Source organism: Canis aureus, chromosome 22 (genome assembly GCF_053574225.1).
Source record: "Canis aureus isolate CA01 chromosome 22, VMU_Caureus_v.1.0, whole genome shotgun sequence".
Classification (NCBI taxonomy): domain Eukaryota; kingdom Metazoa; phylum Chordata; class Mammalia; order Carnivora; family Canidae; genus Canis; species Canis aureus.
This window is the reverse complement of record NC_135632.1, coordinates 2,887,397-2,912,564: the sequence shown is the minus strand read 5'-3', so window position 1 is coordinate 2,912,564 and position 25,168 is coordinate 2,887,397. Positions and strand designations below refer to the sequence as shown.

Genomic DNA, 25,168 nt, shown 5'->3' with positions numbered 1-25,168 from the left:
CAATATATCCTCAAATACATGTGATAGGCTACAGGTAGGCTATTTTATGTATTTTATTTACATAAAATAGATGTATCAAAATCCTCTGAACACAGAAAAGAGAGAAAACATTAAGTCACCTTATATCCATGAAAATGTAATTAATTGAAGTAGAATTTTCAAAGAAGAGAAACCAGAACCTCTTACCTTAGCGGTAGAACTTAACCTCAGCAATCAAAATTCAGATAGTACGTAGTGCGTGACTTGTCTTATATAAGACATATTTAAGAGTTAAGACCCTTTGGACATGTTAAGACTTTTAAAGAATCTTATCTAGTGAGAGACTAAGGAGCTGCCATGCTTCATGAGGATCTTCCAGAAAGATCCTCTGATCTGATCAGAAATCAGTTGACTAAAAAAAAAAAAAAAAGAAAAAAAAGAAATCAGTCGACTATTCTAAAATTTTTAAGAGTCATTTAATATTCTATTTATATACAAATCTATGCAACATAGATGCAGGTTCTAAGGCATAATAATAAAAGGAACGCTGATGGATCCACAAGCCAGTTTATGAAATAGAGTTTTGACAATGCTATTTAACCCATCAGTGTCCTTCTCTAGTCTATTGCTCTGCTTTTCCCTTTAGAAGTAGACATTATCCTATATTTTAGATTTATGAGTCTCTTGCTTTTTTAAAAAAAAGTGGTTTTATTACACTTATGTGTAACACTACATATTTTTGTGCTTTATAAAATTGTTTTTGTATTCCATGTATTTTTTTAAAACATTTTTTTTTTTTCCCAGTCAGCTTTGTTTCTAAGATTCATCCACATTGCCTCAATCGTGGTTCATTTTAACTGCTGTCTAGTATTCCATTATATGAATACAGAAGTTATTTATCCAATCTTTTGTCATTGGTTCTTTGGGTGTTCCCAGTTTTTTGCTGTCATTAACACTACTTATATGAAAATAGTTGTGCGCGTCTCCTGGTGCATGTGTGTAAGAATTTCTCTTGGGTAAATGCTAAGGGGTGGAATTGTTGGTTTGTAAGATATACACACGCTCGCCTTTACAAGATAATGTCCAATTACCTTCTATAGTTTCAGTACGAGTTTTTAATTTTACGTAGTATATAGGAGTATATGTAGTATACTTGCCTGTGTACATACAGGGCTATAGGATTTCCCACTGATCTACTTCCTTCTCAGTACTTGCTATTGCCAGTCAATGAAGCGAGTATACAATGATGTTTTGATGTGATTTTAATTTCTATTTTTTTGAGAAGATCGAATATTTTTCTTTATTTATATTCACCATCCTTGCTTCCACTTCCTTGAAATATCTGCTCTTGTCTTTTGCACATTTTCTACTCTATCCTTTTTTTTTATTATTGATTTGTAGGAGTTCTTTTTTTTTTAAATTTTTATTTATTTATGATAGTCACACAGAGAGAGAGAGAGAGAGAGAGAGAGAGAGAGGCAGAGACACAGGCAGAAGGAGGAGCAGGCTCCATGCACCGGGAGCCCGATGTGGGATTCGATCCCGGGTCTCCAGGATCACGCCCTGGCCCAAAGACAGGCGCTAAACCGCTGCGCCACCCAGGGATCCCGTAGGAGTTCTTTATTCTTGGTGTTGATTCTTTGTTAGATACACATGTGGCTAATTATCTATGTTTTGATGGGTCACGTAGCTATAAATTCTTAGGTACTATGAGAATAACTTGATAATGCACCCAGTGGGCCTATGTTACCCAAACTCTAGTTTCTTTTCAGAAATCTTCAAATGATAAGGTCTATTAAGTTAAAAGCTAGAAAAAAATGTGCTTGTAAGTTTTTAAATAACCAGGTGCTACTGACTGTTGAATGATATTACAGGCTGTGATCCCAAAGTCCTATATTTTCTCAGTATTTCACTTTCATCACAAATGCGAAAATTGTAAGACTTAGAAATGTCAGTGTCAAAATGTGGACACAATCCAGTATCCTTATAAAATAGCTCTGGAAGGTTAAAATACTTACTGTTAACAACTGGATGCCCATAGGATTCCCTTTCTCCCCTAGAAGGGAAGTAAAGAAGAATTTTCAGAAATAAAAATAAAAGAAAGAAACTTGTAGATATTTACATAGACTGCCCTTGTGCATGCTCTGTGTTTCTCTAGGGTCTAGGAGAAACCAACCCTTCCTTTACTGGCAGGATTGTCTTCAGAGCTTCAGGACCAAACCACTGTTGCGGACAGAACTGTCCGGTGCTTTACTGATTGCTGTTTCCGTGCTTCACGTTCACTCTGCTGCTGGCTCCTCGACTTTACCTTAGAAGGTGACAAGTAGCAAGGGGAAACACGCTGAGTGAGTGAGGGTCAGTTACTCCACCTGTTCAGAGATGGGGATAAATTTACTAAATGGGCAGGATTAGGAACACAGTAAGGATGGACAAACTAAAATAAATAAATGGGTAGAAAAAAAATGCAAGAATTGCTTGTTCTGGCAATGACTAGAGTACAAGGCTTCAAAAATCAGATCAAAATATTAAAGAGGATACTTTGTGATTCAAAGAGCTTGGGCAGCCTGGTGGCTCAGCTAAATTTAGTGCCACCTTCGGCCCAGGGCCTGATCCTAGAGACCCGGGATCGAGTCCCAAGTTGGGCTCCCTGCATGGAGCCTGCTTCTCCCTCTGCCTGGGTCTCTGCCTCCCTCTCTCTCTCTATCTCTCATGGATAAATAAATAAATAAATAAATAAATAAATAAATAAAATATTTTAAAGCACAAGCTGGCAGAGAGAAAGTAAGAATATGCTTACACTATGCCTAGAAATTCCACGCCTGGAGAAACTGCAACATCCAGAGAACCACCTGCCTAGGGTTTTGCGAAAAAAATGACCACAGAAAGCCATAGGAGAATGTTCATGGCCACATTACGTGTTCTGACGGACAAAAGGTCAGAAATAGCGCAGGTGTCCGTCTTTAGGGAAATGCAGAAGTAGGATGTGGTGATGCATTTTCATAGGATACTATGCCGCAGCCAGAAGCTTGATATAAATAAGATTTGCATATCACAGTACAGATCTGCATATTTGCAAACGAATATGTAAGAAAGATGGTGTGAAAGATCAGACTCGGAATACACTGGAGAGGCTATATACCTGGCCAGAGGTTGGGATTGGGAATAAAGAGAATTAAAATAAAACAGCTTGAAATAGAATGCGGCCTTGCGGTGCCCCGATGGCAGGTAGCCGACTGTGAGCGGAGGAGGGTGATCGTTCAGCTCTGTAAACCCAGAGGTGTACAAAACATCAGCAAAGGAGTTACCATTTCTTTGTAGTGTGTTCAAAGAGAACGCTTTTAATCTTTTTTTCTTTTTCAGCCTGTGGCCCTGGGGTGGATCCCATGATCTGGTGTGACTTGAGCGGCTCCGCTGCGGGACACTAGCCGGTTTGCTGCCGGTCCCTGTGGCCTAGGTGGTCATCCCTGGTCTTCCAGTTTTGCTGCTTTCTCTGTGTTCATTTATCTCCACTCAGTAAAGTCCTCCTGCACATAACTGCCGGGTGACCTACACCACTGTTGCCTAAGCAGTGCTTTTGTGGAAACCAGAGGGAAAATTCTTGCAAATTAAACTACCTTAGTGCTGCTGGATTTGAAGAGGCAGATGGTGGTTGGATTTTACAAGGCCCCTTTGCCCTCTTCTTTCATTTTCTGCCTGTTTTTACATCAATCTTCTCTGTGCAGATCTGGCGAGGTATGTGAAGCACCCTCCAAGGAACTGTGTTAATGATAAGCCTGAATCCGGGTCTCTAAAGAGTCCTACTGCCTTTCATTTGCAGAGTCTGGGGAGCCCCTTCTGGCATTTCCCGTATTAAGGTTTTGCAGCCACTGTGATATTTAGAGAGAACACACATGCAGGATGGGGAGGCAGGTCTTGCCAGGCTTCTCAGCAGAGGGCCTCCTGGCAGGCTGGATTTATTAGATTTTTTTGCCCTCTTCCTCCATTTGGATTTCCAAATACTTTTTACTAGTTCAGCTTTAAAGCTGAGAAATTCAGCCAAATTGTAATAAAACACTGCAGGCTTAGTCCCCTGGAGTCCAAGAACAATTGCTGAACTTTTCCAACTTGGCTGCAAAGCAACATCTGCTGAAGTGTCCTGCTCCACCTCCCCAGCCGAAGGGACATCACACCCAGCGCTGAGATTCTTGTGATAAACAATTTGTTAGATACACATGTTGCTAATATCTATGCTAATATCATATCTCAGTTTTTAAAAATATGCTTCGTGTTACTGCTTCTAGTTTAGGAGTAAGTGATTTCACAATGCTTATCAAAGCAAGATTTTGTTCCTTAGTTTTGAGTCATTCATTCATTCACTCGTTCATTCATTCATTGTTTTTTGAGCATACGTGTCAGGTATGTTCAACATGCCTCTAACTCTAGCCAGGTGATTGTTAGGTGGTCCTCTTCCTTTGCTGATAAGATTTGTATTGTGGTGATTGGACTGATCTGATCATAGTTCTGTGAGATAAATAAGTTGCCAGCCTGTTAATTTGCTACATGCCTTTCAAACCGTTAAATAGAGAGTTGATGTTCTTGGAAACAGAAGGAAGAGATGTGGGGGTCTTGCAACTCTGACGTAAATTTTCACTCAGCAGTAAGCTTCACTGCTAGGTTTTAGTGAATATCACCTGCTTTCATGTCGTGCTAGAGTGAGGCGTGGTATGGCGTGGTATGGCGTGGGGTGGTGTCGCAGGGTGTAGCATGGCTTGGTATGGTGGATAGTACAGTACAGACTAGTGGGTGGACCCCAGACTCAAATAATAGCTCCAGCTTTAACTTTTCCATTAGCTTCCCTTGTTATCTTGGGTGAGTGCCTAACATTTCTGGGCCTCAGTTTGCTTAAAATTATATGAACGTTTGTAATTGGAGTTACTGGAAAAAAATGGAGGTCTATTTGTTCTCAGCACTTAGTAGATGCTCATTAAATGTCAGCCTCTCCTGTGGCATTCTAAGAAGAATGTACAGTGGGTACAAAGCCCAGTCCTAGTCCTCAGGAACTAATTGTCTAGTTAGGGAGATGAGACGTTAGACCTTATGTAAAATCACCAGAGAAAGTGCCTCTGAGGAAAAAAAAAAAAAAAAAACGTAAATAGCACGAGGTAACTTACTCTTCCGCCAGTACCGGAAGCGAATAACTGACTTCTCTTTAAAAACATATTTATACTTGATGTGCAGAAGGCTCATCAAGACACACACATATGAATATTAGTGACTTAGGGTTGACATTCAGCTGAAAGTTGTGTAAATGTTTGATCCATCTGGTGACAGCTCAAAGAACATATTATTTCTAGTGTTTGCAAATAACTATATAAATAGAAATCTACTTGAAGAGAGTTTATTTAATGTGTATACCCTGAAAAGCAATTTCCTTTGCCATATTATTTATTAAAAGAATTGAAAATCTTCCTTACATTCGCATATCTCCATGCTATTTGAGGTACAGTCATGGCAGCGGACCTGGAATGTGTCCTTTGACAGTGCTGGGTTAATGTGGGCACGATCTCCAGCAGGAACCTCTTTTTGAGGTAGTTATTTTAAATTCTCCTTGGTCTTATACCAGCAGGTTCAGTGGAAAAAAGCAAGACCTTGGAAGCTAATGAGATTTAGGTTCTAATCTATATCCTTCAGAATGAGGTGTTCAAAATTCGCTGGGATCGTCATAGTCACGCTTGCATAGGGGACATGGAACCATCTAGGATCAAGGATTGGTACTTTCCCCTTTTCATGTTAACTGTTAGTAAAACATCTCTGATGATTGAAATCATCCCAAATGATGAGCAGTGTAAGAAAGGCTACTAGAGATCTCCCTCAGGGGCATTTACTAGGAAGGTGACCCTTACCCCATGCCAGTACCTCATTATCTTGGGGAATGAGATGGTTCTGGACACAGCTTGTGTCCGAAGTTGGCATCTCAAGACTTTTTCTTCGGTGGTGAGCTTAGCAATGCTTTGGAGAAAGTCTTAAGGACCAGCTATGTATCTTCTGACTTTACATCTCACAAAGTTACTGGTGTCACATGGGGGCAGCGTAGCTGGAGATTCTTTGGCGATCACCTTCTGGGGACAGCTGTGCTAGTCCGAAGCTTTGAGGTGGTGCTTACGTGCTTCCACTTCATTAGTGAAGTTGGGGGTGAGAGGTGTGGGACTGGGAGGGTAGAGGGTTGGAAATACGGTGATTCCAGGTGTGGTGGCCGTCAGAGAAGGGGACTGATGGACTATGTAAAGGAGTTAGGGATTGGGAAGCACTAATCATTCCTCCCCTGGGAGAATAAATTAATTAACAGCAGAGTTGGGACTTGAATGCAGGTCTTGTTCTTCCTCCGGTTCTGACCATCTCTCCGGTCTGACCATCCCTAATGAGGTGATATGCTTAGGGTTCTCGGGGGTAGCTTCTCTGGCTAGCCTTTCCCTCTATGCTGGATCGTCCATTGCGAAGGTGTCAGTAGCCACCATTCCTGAACCCCTCTCTGCACAGCTCGATTGGGGCGCCCCTCTAGGAGCTCCTGCATCCCCAAGTGTATTTCTTGAGGAGCTAAATTTAAATATTTTGCCCTTTTCTTGACTAATCTCCCTGTGTTAGAGTATTCTCAGGGTGGATTCAGAGAATCCAGAGAATTCTCTGGATTCAGAGCTCAGAGCTCGACATGGTATTTTTCATAGTTCCCTGAATGAACTTGCCCAAGTCTCAACCTCAGTGGATGTTGGGGGACAAAAATACTTATTTTTCTTGCTTTCCCTGTTGGATGCTAGATTATAGTGAGAAAATGCATATGGAAGTACATTTCAGTAAAACTCTTTATTAGAAATGGAAGCACACAAAGCATGCAGAGGGAAGCATTTTTAAGGATTCCTATAAGATCAGAATGAAATTTAATATTCCCTTCAAGTAAATAGTTTATTCCTCATTAAAGTCCACCAACAAAAGATCATCAGGAACACACTTACTACAGTAATAAAGAAATTAGGTTCATTTTTCTGGCGGTAACCAAACTGAAAGCACTCCAAAAGAACGATGAGTTGGGTGCACGCTGGATGATTCAGGGTGAGTTTAAGGGAGTGGAGGCCAATTCTGAATTGGACATTTCAGGAAGCAGGAGCAATTTTGTGATTGTGTATCTTAACCACGTTTACTGATCAGATAGGAGGACCGCAGTGTGATGGGTGTTCTCCTTGGTAAAAGGAGCAGCAGTCTCTCTTCTTGGACAGAAGAGGGGGATGTTTCATCATTTTTGTGGTTTCATCATTTTTGTGAGTGGCCTTATCTCAATCTCCTTCCAAAAATGGTCAAGGAGTGGCCTAGTTTAGACTTCGTTTCTCTTCCCTGAGTGTGCTTGTATTCAATTGGAAAGAACATGGCCTAGCTGCCAGCAGGGCTGCTCTCTCACCTGGTTTGGGGTATATTTATTCACCCCCTTTCCCAGGACACGAGGAAGTCATATTCTAGAGAGTGCCAAGGCTGAGCACTAAGGCAGACCGTCCCTTACAGGGTTTGGGAGGCTATGTGAAGAACCAAAATTAAGTTTCACAAGCAAAAGCGGGAACAACCACTACCCCCCAAAGCCCAGAAGTGGAGCCTATCGGGGGAGGAGGGTGTGAGTGAATGGAGTGTGGGCCTGAAGCAATTTCAGAGCCAGAGTGCAGCTTCTCCTTGGGCACGTGTCTGTTCACAGGTACTTGTGAGGAGTCTGCAAAAGCAGTGCAGGATTCCTATTTCCTGACTTTATAATTTTTTTAGATGTTATTTATTTACTTATTTGAGAGAGAGGGAGAGAGAGAAAGAGAGATAGCACATGTGCTTGGGAATGGGGGGGGGAGTAGAGAGGGAAGGAAAGGAATGAGAAAGAATCTCAAGCCCACTCCATGCTGAGCATGGAGCCCGGCTTGGGCCTAGATGCAGGGCTCGACCCCACGACCCTGAGACCAGGACCCTGAGACCAGGACCTGGGCCAAAACCAAGAGTCAGACCCTTCACCCACTGAGCCATTCATGCTCCCCAACCTATTCCTGACTTTAAATCCAGTGACCAGACTTCCTCCCCAATACCAAGACAAAGTTTATCCCTTTTTCCACCCCCTTACCTTCCTATGGTCCTTCTCTATCTAGTCTAAATCTATGTACATAATCTTCATTTTAATTTTTATTTTATGTAGATAAAAATGAGAGTGGTAAACTATTAACTTCCGAGTTACTTCTGGGATGGGATACTTAAGGGTTTATTTTTATTTTTAATTTATTTAATTTATTTTATTTTTAAAAGATTTTATTTATTCATGAGATACAGAGAGAGAGAGAGGCAGAGACTTAGGCAGAGGGAGAAGCAGGCTCCCTGTGGGGAGCCCGATGCAGGACTCCATCCCAGGACCCCAGGATCATGCCCTAGGCCAAAGGCAGCCACTCAACTGCTGAGCCACCCAGGCGTCCCAATACCTAAGGGTTTAGGAAGAAGTTGTCACTCTTTGCTTTATATACTTAGATATTATTTAAATTGCATGGGTTAATTTATTTTTTAATTAAGCTGTTAAAAACAAAAAATAAACAATGTAAAAATGGCAGTGATGGTGGAATGTGTGATTTGCCACTGGTCATTCTTTCTGAGGGGGTAATTTTAGAATTTTTTTTTTTTAAGTAGAGAAACGTGAAATTCTCTTTCTCAAGGGGATGGTGTGGATGTCTCGGATTAATTTAAAAGATGATTTTAATAAGAAGCTAAAAATCATGACTCGTGAATATCAATGAAAAATGGCAATGATTTTATTTGATTTTCTAATTAATGTAGAACCAGTGAGATGTGTAACTGAATGATTTCTAGAGAATTCAAAGAGTAAACATGTATAGAGACAGCCAGGAATGGTGAAATGAATTTACTTAATAAATGTAAAAACATGTATAGAGACAGCCAGGAATGGTGAAATGAATTTACTTAATAAATGTAAAGCTGGCTTCTTGGAGAGAGAAGGATACCAGTTTGTACCTCTCCCTGACAACATTTGTTTGCGGTGTACAGACAAGAGGCATTTGCTTCTGGAAACTTAAAGTAAGAAGGACATACTGGAGGTGGCATCAGTTCGAGTCTTCCCTGTTTGCTTCCTCGGGGGCAGTGCCCATCCACATGTCCCTGTCGAGGGGTCATTTCACCCCCCTAGGTGAAATGGGTAAGTTTTTTTTAAGTCCTCTTCTTTGCTTTGAAAGACCTCCCTTCCTCCGCCTCCCCCCAAATTTTAGAAAACTTTTGTTTATTAGAATACTGTTTACACTTCCTTAGATGTGGACTCTGCTAAGCAAAAGAAGTAGACAGTATTATTTCTAAAGACAGATACCCTCCAGGGGAACAGCTCTGGCTCTGGTTCTAAATGCTATAAAGTCTCCTAGTTCAAGCTCTGCATAGTTTAAATTCCACAGGGACTAGTCTGAAGTTTGCTCTGCAAGCCCTTTCTTCATAGATGGTGAAAATTAATACTATAAATAAGATACTGGTAGTGTCCGGGATGGGTATGAGTAATATTTATAAGAGCAACTATATCCCAGGCATCTAAGAAATATCATTAAAATATTTAGTTACATTTAACACATATTTGTTATTTAGACTGGTGAGTTCTAAGAGAAAAATGGAAAAATTGTACATTCTGGTGTGGGTTATTGGAATTGCAAATCTAGCTTATTTTGAGGATCTCTCTCAACGTAGTTGGAATGAATCAACTAATGAACAAATGGATATCATCACCTGGTTTGAGTTTTTATATGTGTCTCACTAAATTAAATAAGATTTATTTTATGCCCCAAATATCTCCATAATGGTGATTTCTACAGAATTGCATCTGGTTCAAGGCAGCTGTACCGTAATCTTTTGCTATTCAAGAAACTTTGATTGAGAGTGCATGACCGTGAGCCAAGGAAATTTATTAGGTTGTTTCGTTGACCTGCATTTGCACAATGAGATAAATTATTTTAGCCAGGTTTCAAAGTGCTTCCTATCCATTCAGAAGTGACTTGGTCAATAAAGCCAGAGTAATCAGATATTACTGAACACTTGACAATTGTACACAGAAAACTATATATGGCTAATTTCACTTATTAAATGGTATAAAAAAGACATTTGTCAATGCTAATAAAACATAGTATTAAATAGATTATTTAAAATGTGCATATACCTTTTTTAGATATATCTTCTCGTTGGTTTTAATGTGCGTGTGTGTGTGATACACCCTACATTTTCACCTAAGCGTTTTGTCAAGATTTTTTATTTTTAATTTTTTTAGAAAGGGAGAGAGGAGGGGCCGAGGGATGGGGGGGGGGGGAGAGAGAGAGAGAATCTTAAGCTCCATACTCAGTACAGAACCTGACATGGGACTCGGTTTCACCACCCTGAGATCACCATCTAAGCCCAAATCAAGAGTGGGACACTTAACCAACTGAGCCACCCAGGCACCTCTCAAGATTTTTGTCGATTTGAACTATGCCCTTTCTCAGACAGCCAGAAATGCAAGCTTCCAAGGTCTTAATAAATAAATTCTACCCATTGCAACATTGCCACCCAGGGTTAGTCAGGATTCTCAGCAATGACCTTCTGCAGGGAGATCTAAAACACTGGAGGTAGACTTTTATTATTATTGCAGGAACAGAAAATAATGGATATCTTTTGTTTAGCAATTCTTTCCCACGTTTGAAATTCAATAATGTGAGTGAACAACTACCCGGGTAACTAAGGGACAAAGAAACACTCAGTCTCTAATGTTAGCTGGGTACTTCATTGTGTGCCAGTGACTGTGATGCGTGCTGTTTAATAGTCATGCTTAATCCTCACAACAAGCTCAGTATATTGTCTCTATTTTATACATATCAGGAAATTGAAGTGTAGAATAATTAAGTGACTCGCCCAAGGTCACGCTGTTGGGAAGTTGTACAGCTGGGGTTCCAAACCCTGGACGCAGAGCCTTATATTTAACCACTGCCATTGTAAAGAAATGAATATTTTGAAATAATTCTTCATGTACTTTCCTTTTAGTCATTAATTTTTTTTTTCTTTAATCCTTCCACCATTAGGGTCAGATCATGAGGCTTTTTGTGCTAAGGAAGGGAAAAGATATCCACCTGTAGAAAGGAAGCTCATAGGTTGAGTAACGTATTAGAGAATTGTCAAATCAGTATGTTGTACACCTGAAAATAATGTAACATTGTCAATTATACTGTGATAAAATCTTTTGATTAATAAGAAAAAAGGGAAAAGTTCATTGGATAAGTAAGAAGGAGGCTATGACATAGAATTCCTCCCAGAAGAGAAAGTAGAAAGTCCTTCTGGTGCTATGGGAAGAGAGGAGTGAGTTGAGAAAGAGAGGAGAGCCAGATGAGAGCTTCTTGGTTCTCTGTGTCCTTAGGGTTGAACAGGAGGTAGGTGTGGTGAAACATCCACACAGGTTTGGGGCTGTCAGAGTGTCCAGGCTGGGAAGGCTCTAAACTCTTGAAGGAAGCCCTGAGTTTGTTATGGCACCTTGTTCAACACAGTGCCACTGCATGGGCCTAGTTTAGAAGTAACGTCAGGGAGAGGTGTTTCTATGGACAGCCCTAAAACAGTACCGTAGCCACTGGGGAGTCCCAAGTCCTTCCCAATACGCTTCCAACTCTGCTTGAATGGCCATCAGCGGAAATGGAGGCAGAGCAAGCTGGAGCAAGGTAACAGTGGTGAAAAAGAAAGTGACATTTAGTACACGTTTGAATTGCTACACATTCTGATTCTGCTATATCATATTGACTTGTATGACAATATTGGAAGTTGAGCGGTAACTTCTTTAAAAACAAACTGACCAGCCGGGCCCCTTAGGGACTAGAAATTCCTTGAGCCTTGAGCAGATGTCAGTTGGCAATGTCCAGCTGCATTTTCCTCTTCACTGGAAATTCCCAATGGAGAGGGGGACCAACTGGTGATGTTTCCTACTTTTTGTCTTTACAGACAGTTGGGCAGCTGGGATATGTGTGCTCCCATGAGCAGGTCATTGGCTAGAAAATGAATCCAAGCCATTAAGGACCTTTGTGACCTTAGGAATATTGGTTCACCTTTCTGAGCTTTAGGTCCTTCATGTATAGAGTGGAACTAATAGTAAAATAGCATTTGCTGCATATAGTTTTTGTAAGGGTTGATGAACAGTGAGACAATTTTTGGGGGGAGGGTTAGACAAATATACTATGGAATATAATACTATTATCATTGCCATTAGTGTTGTTATTCTGAACTAACAATTGGGGGACCTGATATGTGTAAATAATCTAAGCACATGCAAAGCTATGTGTATGGTTTTATGAAACATCATATTATCATTCTTTTAAAATCCAAGGAATTAAAAAAAATAAATAAAATCCAAGCAGTATACCTTAACATGTAATTGTACATTGCCTCCTTTTCTATTTTACTTAGTTTTATTGATTCTCTCCACCTAAATGATCGTTTCTAGGCAGGCACTGTGTCTTGTGGTGCATAAATAGTAGAGGTTCTAAGATGATATGTATAGTACTTCCAAAGGTTTGAAAAATGTGAACTGGAGATCAGAGATACTAATTTTCAACCAATTTACAAGATAGAAAAATTCTTGAAAGCAATGCTGAACAAATAACACAGGAAAAGATGGATGCATATAAATTAGAAATTAAGAAATGAAATCCAATCAAGTTTTTAAAAATTCCAAGTCCTTGTCCTTTATTTTCTCATTTATTTTGTTGCTAAAGTTTATTTTATTGCCTTTTCTCCCTTATTATTACAAAAACAATGAGCCTTAGGCTTATTGCAGAGAAAAGAAATAAAACAAATTAAAAAATTAGCATAATGAATACTGATTATTCTATATACTTTAATAACTTGATAGTCTGCTGGATAATTTTTAATACATTTTACAAAGTATTCTCGGAATACTTTTGTTTCAAAATACACCTATTCTCTTGAAAATTGTCAGAAGCTGTATAACCAATTCCATCCTGTGGACATTTAGGTTGTTTCCAACTAACCATTTTATTGGATATCCAGGTTGTTTCCAACTGGTCCCTTTTTTTAAAGAAAGGTTTTATTTCTTTATTTGAGGGAAAGAGAGCATGAGTGGGTTGAGGGGCAGAAGGAGAGGGAGAAGCAGACTCCCTGCTGAGCATGAAGCCTGACTGGAGCTCCACATGGGGCTGGATTCCAGGACCCCGAGATCATGCCCTAAGCCCAAGTCAGAGCCCAGTCCCAGAGGCATGAGCCACCTGGGACCCCTCCAAATGTTGGATATTAAATTATTTCCAATTTATTACTATTGTATTACTTACTGCTGTAACATATTACTACAAATTTAGTAGCTTAAAAATAACTACAAACGTATTCTCTTATGGTTCTAGACATCAGAAATCTGAATCAGTTTCATTGGGCTAAAGTCAGGATGTCAGCAGGGCTGGTTCCTTCTGGAGATTGTGAGTAGACAATTCATTTCCCTGGCTTTTCCAGCTTCTGGAGGCCACCAGCATTCTTATCTCTGCTTTTGTCATATTGCCTTCTCTTTTGTATAGCATCCCCCCTAGTTTCCTGTTATGAGGACACTTGTGATTATATTATTGGGTCCACCTTGATAATGCAGGATACTCTCCCCATCTCAAGACCCTTAATTACATCTGCAAAGGCCCTTTTGCCATGTAATGTAGCATATTCCTAGGTCCTCGCGATTAACCCAGGCACATCTTGAGGGGCCACTATTCATCCAGCCAATAACAACCAGCATAAACAAGGTGGACAGGTAAAATAGTTTAGGTAAAAAAAAAAATCCTGAAAAATTTATGAAAAGTGATAACAATGTTTAAAGACCCATAAACTGTTGGAAAACTGCCACAGTTTCTAATACTGCCTAAAATAGGGGCCAATGGTGTCCATTTTAACCAAGACATTTCAACCGATTTGAGGTCTTGACTAGCCTGTTTTCCACAAGTTCCCTAAAGTCTACTATGTAAGGACAAAGAAAAATAAATAAGGTAGGCTGTGGGGAGTTGTGTATCTCAGGATATGATTCTCAGAGGAAGTGAAAAGCAAGCAAATATATGAAGGGAAAGAAATGGATCAGGTTATGGGGCCTAAGGGAGAAAAATCCTGACACAGGGAATGTGCTGCATATGTGAGTTAGGAGAGACCAGCTGATAAAAGAGAGTGTCCTGTGTTTCAGGAACTGATGTCAGGTTTATGTGGCTGGTAGTGTATTTTGAGTAGGCAGTGGGAGAGGGATGCTGCAAAGGAAGCTGGCTAGTTATCTAGGGGCTGGATCAAGGTGGACCTCAGGCCTGTCGTATAAAGATTTTATCTTAAGGCAATTGCAGAGCCCTTGAAAATGACCTGGATCTTCTGAGACATGAACTTAATATTGCTATTATGGCAACACTCCCCACATTGATCTATATTAGTCTCTCTCTCTCTCTTTTTTAAGTAAACTCTATGCCCAATGTGGGGCCTGAACTCATGACCCTGAGATCAAGAGTCACCTGCTCTACCAACTGAGCCAGCCAGGCACCCCTCTATGTTGACTTAAAGCTTTCACACAATCCCTGTTGAGATTCCACCTTCTTTTTCTTCCCCTCTAAAAATTAATGAGGTGATGATCCTAAAATGAAATGGAAAAGGCTCAGAATTGTTCAAACAATCTTGAAAAGGAATAAAACGTTTGGAGGACTTCAATTTCTTGATTTTAGAACTTCCTCCAAAACTAGAGTAATGAAATAGCACAACACTGGCTTTAGATTAGACGTAGAGACCAAAGGAATAAAAATCCTTGGATTTACAGCCAATTGATTTTTGACAAAGGAGCCAAGATAATACAATGGGGAAATAATAATCTTTCCAACTAATGGTATTGGGTAGTTAGTTATTTACAATTTAAATAACAATAGCATGAACTTAGACCTTACCTGATAGCATCCATAAAACTCAACACAAAATGTATCTAGAAGAAAAGAGAGAGCTTTCTTTGAGTCATTAGCTATTAGGGACAGGCAAATCAAACCCCCTTCATATCCATGTTATAACACCCACTAGCGGTTGTGATAAAAGACAACTAATAATAAAAAGTAGTGGAAAAGATATGGAGATACTGGGACTGTCATACATTGCTGTGGGGATGGTACAGCCATTTTAGAAAACTTTGGCACTTTCTCAAAATGTTAAACATAGGGACGCCCGGGTGGCTCAGCAGTTGAGTGTCTGCCTTCGGCCCGGGGCATGATCCTGGAGTCCCGGGATTGAGTCCCACATCAGGCTCCCTGCATGGGGCCTGCTTCTCCCACTACCTGTGTCTCTGCTTCTCTGTCTCTCTGTATCTCTCGTGAATAAGTAAATAAAATCTTAAAAAAATGTATTAAACATATATGTGACTCAGCAATTCCTCACAGGAATCTACCCAAGAGAACTGAAAATGTATACCCCAACCAAGCCTTTTACAAGAATATTTCCAGCAGCATTGCACACAACAGCCAAATATCTGACGATCTGTGTCTGACCAAGTGACAGTAATCCAGCCATGAGTGGAAAGAACCCAAATGCCCATCAACTGGTCAATGGATAAATAAGATGTGGTAAATCTATACAATGGAATGGGCAATAAAAAGGATATAATAAAGGGAGTCAAGTAGTGATAGAAGGGGATAACCTTTGAAAACATCATGCTAAGTGAAAGATGCCGGTAACAATGATCACATATTGTCTGATTCCACTTATATAAATATCCAGGATAGGGAAAATTTTAGCAGCAGAAAAGTAGATTAGTCATTGTCTAGGTTTGAGGGTAGATGTGGAGGAGAGTGGGGAATGATGGCTAATGCCTACGGGCTTCTTTTAGGTGTGATGAAAAATGTTCTAAAATTAGATTGTGGTGATGGTCGCATAAGTCTGTAAATAGGCTAAAAACTTGAAATGCACACTCTAAATAGGTGAATTTTATGGTATGTAAATTGTATCTCAATAGAGATGCATAAATTTTTAAAGAATGTACTGGGGATTGACATAGTCAATTTCCATGGGTGTGAGAATGGAAGTAGGAGGGGAACAAGACTGGAGGCAGGCAGGCATGTTAAATTTTTCAGGCGTGAGTTTATTAAGCAGGCCAGGTTGTTTTGATTTCAGATTTTATTAAAAATAGATGCTTATTCTCTAGAAGTCTGTAATTATAACAGTTTCCCCAGCTCTAGTCAATTGACCATCTTTACAACCTTTGCTATAGCCGCAGCACATTGGAGCTGTGTCCCATGTGGTGCAGTCAAGGAGAAGAGATGCTTTAGGTTTTATATGGTAAGAGTCTGCTGCTTAGCCACTCTGCTGATTTAGAGACAGGGGATTAATCAGGCTGTCAGATTGTTCCCCTGAAAATAGATGCAGCAGGAGAGATAGTAACCTGTGGCTTTCTCAATTCAGGAAGGCAGCTGGTTAACATTTTTTATGGCTGCAGTGTCTCAGTGTCTCTCTCCTTAACTGTAATTTAGGGCTTTCTCTATTGAGATGTACAGGAGACTATCTGTAACGAGTTGTTAGTATTGACGTGTTTAAAAAAAAAAAAATCCCAAAGCCTGCTTTTTATGTATCCCAAGGCCGCTCATCAATAATTTGCACTTCACGAAGTAATAGACTTATGAAAACGGATTTCTTTTTAGTCTTCCTTTCTTCTCACAATAAAGATACAGGCAAGCCATAGTGTCATAATGTCACAAAATTCAATACAAGTAGTAATTCTTTAACTGTTAGAGACATACATTAAAAAAAGCCTAGTATTTATTTTATAAAGCAAAAACAGCAATTTAAACATATTTAACTAGGTGTTGCATTCAATTCTTGACTGTTTGGAAGGACAACTCTGCATGAGAAATGAGAAAATAAGGTAGATTAGTGTGTGCATTCATCCGATGGCATGGCATGGGTATTACTTAAGATTCTAAATGATTATAAAGCTAAAGGGATGACATAGAGGAATAAAAAAGTCAAATATCTGACAATCTGTGTCTGACTAAGTGACAGTAATCCAGCCAAGATTTCACCGATGGCTATAATGCGTGGGCTTTTCAGAAGCGCACAGAAGTGTCATCTGCAGTTGATTTGAGTTTGAGCTTTTCCTGTAAATCATATAAGAGCCTTTAAATACTTTTTTAGCCTTTTTTAATAAGTTGGTTCTCATAACCTTTAGAGGCTCAGGTGTTTTCCTTTGCTTGAAGCCAGAGACAAATCTGGACAGACTATGTCATTGTTCCTCAAAGGGAGCCTGACCTTTACCGGGACCCTTGGAGAGCCACTAGGATCAAACACTTTTGGGGGTGGTGGCGGGTGGTGAAAATGAACAGATTCAGATATAGGTGTCTGGGTGTGGGCGCATGAGACTAAATATTCATGGCCATCTGCACTAACATTCATCTGGTGTCTTTTGCCTTGATGGAGAGTACCTGAAATTAGTCCTATGGAAATGATAATTAGGTTCAAAGTATTATTGAAAGAACAGTTTCATCATGATAGTTAACAGAACGACTTGTTACTGCACATGCTCAAGTTATCATTGAATATGGGCCTTGGAAAGGCTCACCCAGAGCTAGGACAGCACTGACTCTTGAGGACCCGTGGACTCTGTAGAAGGCCTTTGGGTCCAAAGCCCCCTGTCTGGGGAGGAGGGGCTCGCAGTCCAGGGAGATGAAGAGAGGGCTGAGTAGTGAAGAAGCCGAATCTAGGAACTCACCCTTAGGGACTCGGCCAGTGTCCTGTCTCCTACCACATGGGGCTTGTCATCTGCATGTTAGCATGTGCTAGCTGTGAGCACTCTTCATTTGTACGATGAACAAAAGAAAACCAGTCATGTAGGATGTTATGAGGGAAAAATGAAGTGTTGAGCATCCATCACTGCCTTTAATAAAAACCCTCTGTGCAAGAGCCCCGATGTTGTGTTCCTATTCTTTGCCTCCTCTCTGACGAATTCTACTACATTCGGAGACTGTAGTCATTGTGGCGCTGCTGAAATATACTGTCATCCTGGGAATTACAAAAACATTGGGTACCAGATGCTGCCCCACAAATCAGAAGCCTCATCGACATGGAGTCTTGTTCCTGACCTAGAGGAAGAATAACAACCTGCAAAATGTAAAATGCTATAAAAATGCTAGGTTTTGTTATTCATGTAACTTAGTGATTTTTTTTTTTTTTTTTAGTGGTCCCTAGCACAGCTTTTGCCTGGAGGATTAAGACAGAGCAGCTTGGTAATAAACATATCTTTGTGCAAGGGTAGCTCTTGGCAACAAGAGGGTAATTGCTTAGAAACAGCTGCTTTCTGGTAAGAGAGCAAACCCGAGTGAAGAATAGTCCCAAATTGTTCCGAGAAAGGCCAGGCACTAGGCCCTTACAACTCAAGAGGAGTATTCTCGGGCTGTCAGCGAGGAGTGGTCTGTAACCCCAAAGGCCAGTTGGTTTGGATGAAGCCAGACTCTGAAGCATATCAGGGAAGAGAGTCTCTGGAAATCTTTTTCCTTAAGTCTTTTTGGTCTCATTTTGAAAGTCTGAGGGTAGAACCCATGGACCATCCACATTTTAGAAAACTAATAGGACTAGTCAGACGTTCAGCAGATGGAAGTGTCACTCACCCAAAGGCCAGTGGTGTGCTAACCCATGGTGGCCTTGTTGGCTGTGGGGAGACTAAGCCAGGGGTGATAATAGTAATGGGAGAGACTGTCTTTTGGGATTCCCCAGGGTCAGGTAGATATTGCACTTAACCAACAAACGTCCTGGAAATCCTTCAGTGGGTCGAGGTGAAGGAAATGACTTCTGTGTGGAAGTTGGTGGAACCCAGGTGACTGACAGTGCTAATGATATGGGGGCGGGGGTGTGTGGCAGGGCTGGAATGGGAGGTGAAGGTATATGTGTGGAGGAGTTGGAAAAAAAAAAAAGGTAGGATTTTTTTTTTTTGCAGTCTCATGTTTTCTGTTTATAAAAGAAATCCAAGAATATTGTTGAACATTGGAAAACAATAGAAAAATATAAAGAAATTTAAAATCACCCACAATCAACCACCAAAAAGTAATTAAAAATACTATTATGCGTGTCAATATGGACTGGAAATGAACACAGAAATATGACTATTGGCTTGTTAAAATGGTGGGGAAAAGGGTTTTTTGTCTTTTTTCTATTTTTTGAAATTTCCATTTGCAGTGTTTTTTTTTTTCCAGTGCTTTTAGATAAAAATATATGGATGAAAGAGAACTATGACATATTGGTAAACTTTATAAATTTAGAACATGAATTTATACAGTGCCATCAAACTCAATTTGATGAAGGATCTGATGACTACATGGGCCAGAAGATCAATGATCTTAAAAAAAAGTCTTAGGACAAATATGCTCAAAGGGAAGAGACTTAATATTTTTGACCTTAAGGCAGTTCGTGTAGAGGCACCTGAAACAGAGACTGCACCTTCACTCTGGGATATAGAATGTGCTAGGCAGTTAGCCAAGGTAAGTGAACAGTTGCCTCAGAATGGTTTTGGAGAGATGATCCAGTGGACGAGAGAGGGGAAGCTGTGGGAGTTTCCAATGAACAATGAAGCAGGTTTTGATGATGATGATGGCTCAGAATTTCATGAATATATATATATTTCTGGATAAACACCTGAAAGATTTTCCAAAACAGGGACCAGTTCGCCACTTCATAGTCTGGTGACCTGCGGCCTTTCCAAAAACCCATACCTGAGTGTTAAACAGAAGATTGAACACATAGAGTGATTGGGAAAGTATTTCAATGAAAAAGAAAGAAAGTGGCATACAGTTTAATTGAAGACCATGGAAATTTTTATTTCAAGCTGTTGGGAGATGGATATTATAACCAAATGTGAAATTATCTTCCTAGAAAAAAAATTTGTTTTGTTCTCTGTTATTTTCACTTTAAGCATATTGTTTTTCCCTTGTGAGTATTTTTCTAAAATATGATTTCAATAGCTCCTTTGTGAATCTATTCATGTGAATAGATTATAATTAATCTTAGGAATTCTCCATTGTGTACATTTAGTTCTATTTTCACTATGATAAATAAAACCGTACTTAATATCCTTGTACACAATGTTGGTGTGGATCTCCGTGGCTTCCTTGAGATCACTATTTCAAAGTAAAATCACATGATCAAAGGATATACACATTTTTCATGCTGCTGATACATATTATTGGATTGTTCTCTGAAAATACTCTAAAATTTTATACTCCAAGAGGAGATGTTTGAGAAGCATCAAAAAGGGACCCAGAGAAAGAAATTGGGGGATATCTCTGAGAGGGGCCTAGCGAGAAGGCAGGAGAGGGGCTTCTCAGCAAGGAATCTAGAAATTCTCAGACATTTGTGCCTGAACCGGTGACAAGGTCAGTGAAGAGAGCGGAGGGCAGCACCTCATCTTGAAGTGGAGGTTAAAGAAAATGATGCCTGTGAAAAATGTTCCTGGACTCTTATGAGCTTTACAAAATTATTCTAGGGTAGCTTATGATCCTAGTCACGGAGGAGGCCCTGAGGCACAGGGGTTAGGTGGCTTTCCTACCATCACACTAATGCAAGTGATAGAATGCAGATTCCAGATGATGTCTTCCAAATCCTCTAAGGTTTTCTACCTGACTTTTTCTGTATCCTGAAGTAAAGAGGTTGGCCTGGTGTCATCTTTTTAAAATGCTTTGTGATGCAGTGGAATGCCCTTCCTCACCTTTGGGGCACGAGCTGCTCCCCCAAGGGTGACTGACCTGAAAATGAATGAGGCTGACATGTAATCAAAAAGAAAGGAACAAGTTCTACAAAATGAAACGACTCTTTTAAACTCAAAACTCACTATTTTGTCACTTATATATTATTGCTAAGCATAAAGGAGATTTTTATGAGGCTCTTTTCAAAAGGATTACTCAGCTTCTAGGCCAGATTCATACATTGCAGGTGAGTGGGAGGCTCTGTGATGGATTGAGGCCTGACCATTACGTGGCAGGTAGTGACAAGTTGAGGCCGCTGGGACGTTGCATGCACACAGTAACTGTAACGCGCTAGCAAGGTGCCTTGATAAAGCTTTTAACTTTGGTTGTTTCTCCCAAACCCACCTTATTAAAATGGCCTGCAGAAAGACATGTTTGGTTCTAGGATTTCTTGCTTTCTTTTTTTCTGGGCTGAATATGGCATCAAAGGCAAAGAAGAGAAAGAACACCGCCATCATTTGCTGAGCAAGTTTGAGCTGAGTGGGTACATAGATGCCCCAAATCATTTGCTTGTTATCAGAGGACAGTTTCCTATTCACTGCAGGACCATCCTGGCAGATGGGTGTATTTTGAAGCCAGCATCAGCAAAATGCAAAGGGTAAGCTGCTCTTCTTGTCTTCTTTTTGCACGAAGCATAAGTGGTGGGGATGGAGGAGTGGGGGGTGCGGGGGTCAGAGTCTGGAACTGGAGCCATGACTCTGACACTATTTAGGGTAGGAAAGGTACTTCCTGTTGCTGGGTCTCAGGCTCTTCAAAGGTGGACACCCTAGGATTGCTTGGAAACAAGAAAAGCTCGGTCTCAACTGGGTCCTTTCCTACTTCTGTACCTCAGAAAGGAAAAAAGATGGGTTTTGTACAATATAGCGCAGTGCTCTTCGGATGGTGGACCAGCAGCAGCAGCAGCAGCCCCTAAAAGCTTGTTAAGAATGTGGCATCTCAGGCTGCATCCCACCTCTGCTGAATCCGAATCAGCACTTTGACAAGACCTGCTGGGGATTCGTGGGCACAGTCAAGTTTGAGAAGCTCCAACGCAGAATGATGCAAATGATGCAGCGGTGCAGCTCCATTGTGAATAGTTACTGTGCTAAGCTCTCCTCCAGGGAAAATACACAAGTGTGGGGCTGCCCATTTATTTCTGAGCCGAGATTCATGGTGAGAGTCTTTTCCCTGGAAGGTTTTTGCCCTCCTCTCCTCCTGCCGAAATTGTCACCTGAGGACACGGGATCCACGACTGATAATCTGAATTTACTAACAACGCATTCTAAGAAAGGTAAACAAGGTTTAGATGTGGGTGTGTGTGTGTGTGTGTGTGCATGCACACCCCCCCCCCACTTCAGCTCTGAAAAGAATGCCAGAAGTTAAAACAAAGGAAAACAACTATCCACTACTTTGCTACCATAACAAAGCAGCTTTTTCCTATGTTCTTTCTCAGCCCTGTATATAAATGCAGCCATAATTTTTGCGTAGTTCTGACCACAGTATGGACACAATTTTTTAAATAAATTTTTTATTGGTGTTCAATTTGCCAACATACAGAATAACACCCAGCGCTCATCCCATCAAGTGCCCACCTCAGTGCCCGCCACCCAGTCACCCCCACCCCCCGCCCACCTCCCCTTCCACCACCCCTAGTTCCCAGAGTTAGGAGTCTTTCATGTTCTGTCTCCCTTTCTGATATTTCCCACTTATTTTTTCTCCTTTCCCCTTTATTCCCTTTCACTATTTTTTATAGTCCCCAAATGAATGAGACCATATAATGTTTGTATGGACACAATTTTATTTTGGGCATCGCACATTATACAGTAAGCATTTCTATGATGCTGCCTGCTAATCATGATTATAAATGCATGCTGTAAAACTTTTAGCAACTTCTTCTTTTTTAAGATGATTTGTTATTTGAGAGAGAGTGAGAGAGACAGAGAGAGAGGGGGAGAATCTGACTCCTTGCTGAGCAGAGGGCCCAACGTCGGGCTCGATCCCAGGACCCCAGCATCATGATCTGAGCCAAAGGCAGACCCTTAGCAACTCCTTGTACAATTAAATCTTTACTGATCACAGCTCTTTTCCTTTGATCTTATTTCATGCTACATATCTGAAGTATCATTGGAGGGATGGATAAACAGTAATGTTGGCAAAAGGAAAGTCTTGCAATAAATCTCTACTTATCTCTTTCCTGGACCTCCTCATTCTTACAGGGAAGCAAAGGAAAGAGGGATGAGAAGGGCTTTTGCTCACGGCCACGTTGCTGTAGAGTCAGTCCATTATTTATTACCAAACTTTACACATTCAGTCTCTAAAATATAGAATGAAAACTAGGGTTTGTCATAGTACACTTATGTTTTGTAAATACACTTAATTTCTTCCTCACCGTTCAACAGAATTTCTGAAGGTTATCTTCCTAGCAAGGCGTATTGGGGAAAAAAAGCCAATCGGTAAGTTTTTAAATAAAAATCCCCCCCTTTCACGTCCATTGTGGTTGAAATCCTGATGTTCTTTCCATAACTAAAGCGTGTGTGTGTGTGTGTGTGTGTGTGAGAGAGAGAGAGAGAGAGAGAGAGAGACAGAGAAGTAAGTATGTCCCATTTAAAAAATAATTTGCCATGAGCAGCCTGGGTGGCTCAGCGGTTTAGTGCCCCTTCAGCCCAGGGAGTGACCCCGGGGTCCTGGGATCGAGTCCCACGTCGGGCTCCTTGCGTGGAGCCTGCTTCCCCCTCTGCCTGTGTCTCTGCCTCTCTCTTCGTGTCTTCCATTTACAAGTAAATAAAATCTTAAAAAAAAAATTCTCCATGTAAGGGATATTTTGATTTTTCCTACGTAGTCCATCTCTTCTTATTTAATTTTCAGAGTAATTGGTAGTCGCTTCACTTGTTCTGTCCAGCGAGTTTAATTATAATCAGTGGCAGAGAGAAGGTGTGTGCTTATTCCGTTTTTAACCTTAATATGAACTCTGAGGCGTCTTTGAAGGATTTCTTCAGCACCTTCTGACTTTCAGTGTTGCTGCTGAGAAGTCTGATGACACTGTGACTCATGATGTTGTGTGTGAAGCTTGTTTCATGTGGTCCAGGGCATCCAAAAAGTCAGTTCCTTGTCTCCAGTGTGGCTCAGTAATGCAAGGCCTCATTGTGGGGTTTCTGCTTGTCTCCTAGCCTTTTTGACTGAATCCCAAATTGCTCATGGTTATGCCGTACGAGGCTAAAACTTTCCCCAGCACTTTAATCCATCTTGAATATGTCTATACATTTTGGATATTAACATTCTGTTTTAAAACCTGATATATGGCCTTCAAAATTACAATTCACTGTCATCCATACTGTCAGCAGTCCCCTCTCATCTCCGTCTCCAGTGTTCTCCAAGACCCTTAATGCTCCTCCCTGTGATGCAATTGCCCTCCCTGTGGGAGAGTCCCAAGCGGACTGGCCCAGTTTAGGATGTGCTCAGGGTCCAAAGTGTTTCTAATCTGGTAGTAATTTCATTTTGGCATCGTTAACCTAACTAGACCAGGTGTGGAAATTCAAGCTGGGTTTGGAGAAGTTCTCCAAAGTTAACAAGATACTAGTTTTGCTTGGTCATCAGCTACATTGAAAAGGAAGACTTTTCTTTCCTTCCTTCCTTCCTTCCTTTCTTCCTTCCTTCCTTCCTTCCTTCCTTCCTTCCTTCCTTCCTTCCTTCCTTCTTTCTCTTTCTTTCTTTCTTCTTTCTTTCTTTCTTTCTTTCTTTCTTTCTTTCTTTCTTTCTTTCTTCTTTCTTTCTTTCTTTCTTTCTTTCTTTCTTTCTTTCTTTCTTCTTTCTTTCTTTCTTTCTTTCTTTCTTTCTTTCTTTCTTTCTTCTTTCTTTCTTTCTTTCTTTCTTTCTTTCTTTCTTTCTTTAATTTATTTTTTATTGGTGTTCAATTTGCCAACATATAGAATAACACCCAGTGCTCATCCCATCAAGTGGAGGAAGGCTTTTCTATTCTGAGCATGTTGCTCAGACAAGAGAAAGGCCGTGAACTGGAAGGAGAAAGAGAGAGAGTGTTTTAATTCTTGTTTTGGTTGATCTAAATGAAGTTATGATTTAGAGAAATTTTCTGGGGTGAGGGGAGGAGATATATGGTGTACGATGGACTGTGAATATCATAATGGAAATTAGAGAATGAAAGAAAAATTGCCCCAAATCCCACCCTTCCAATAATTCTCCTGTGCTTATTTTTTTTTAAGATTTTATTTATTTATTCATGAGAGACACACAGAGAGAAAGAGACACACATGAGAGAGAAAGGCAGAGACACAGGCAGAGGGAGAAGCGGGCTCCATGCAGGGAGCCAGATGTGGGACTCGATCCCGGGACTCCAGGATCATGCTTTGGGCCAAAGGCAGGCGCTCAACCGCTGAGCCACCCAGGGATCCCCTCCTGTGCTTATTTAAAAAATTTTCCCGTTGGGG

The 25,168-nt window shown here is 40.6% G+C and overlaps 2 long non-coding RNA genes across 2 annotated transcripts in view; both read left to right on the top strand.

The window, feature by feature from the left end:
- Positions 1 to 2,744: 2,744 nt before the first annotated feature.
- On the top strand, positions 2,745 to 18,038 carry LOC144293653 (uncharacterized). Its single transcript, XR_013360855.1, has 3 exons — positions 2,745 to 9,172; positions 13,377 to 13,448; positions 15,405 to 18,038. It is a non-coding gene; the product is annotated as an uncharacterized LOC144293653 (long non-coding RNA).
- Positions 18,039 to 20,210: 2,172 nt separating this feature from the next.
- The window catches only part of LOC144293652 (uncharacterized), a 53,532-nt gene continuing 48,574 nt past the window's right edge, over positions 20,211 to 25,168 (top strand). Inside the window, exons 1-3 of the long non-coding RNA XR_013360854.1 lie at positions 20,211 to 21,345; positions 21,922 to 22,017; positions 23,126 to 23,179. This is a non-coding gene — a long non-coding RNA (uncharacterized LOC144293652). The remainder of the gene's footprint in view (positions 21,346 to 21,921; positions 22,018 to 23,125; positions 23,180 to 25,168) is intronic.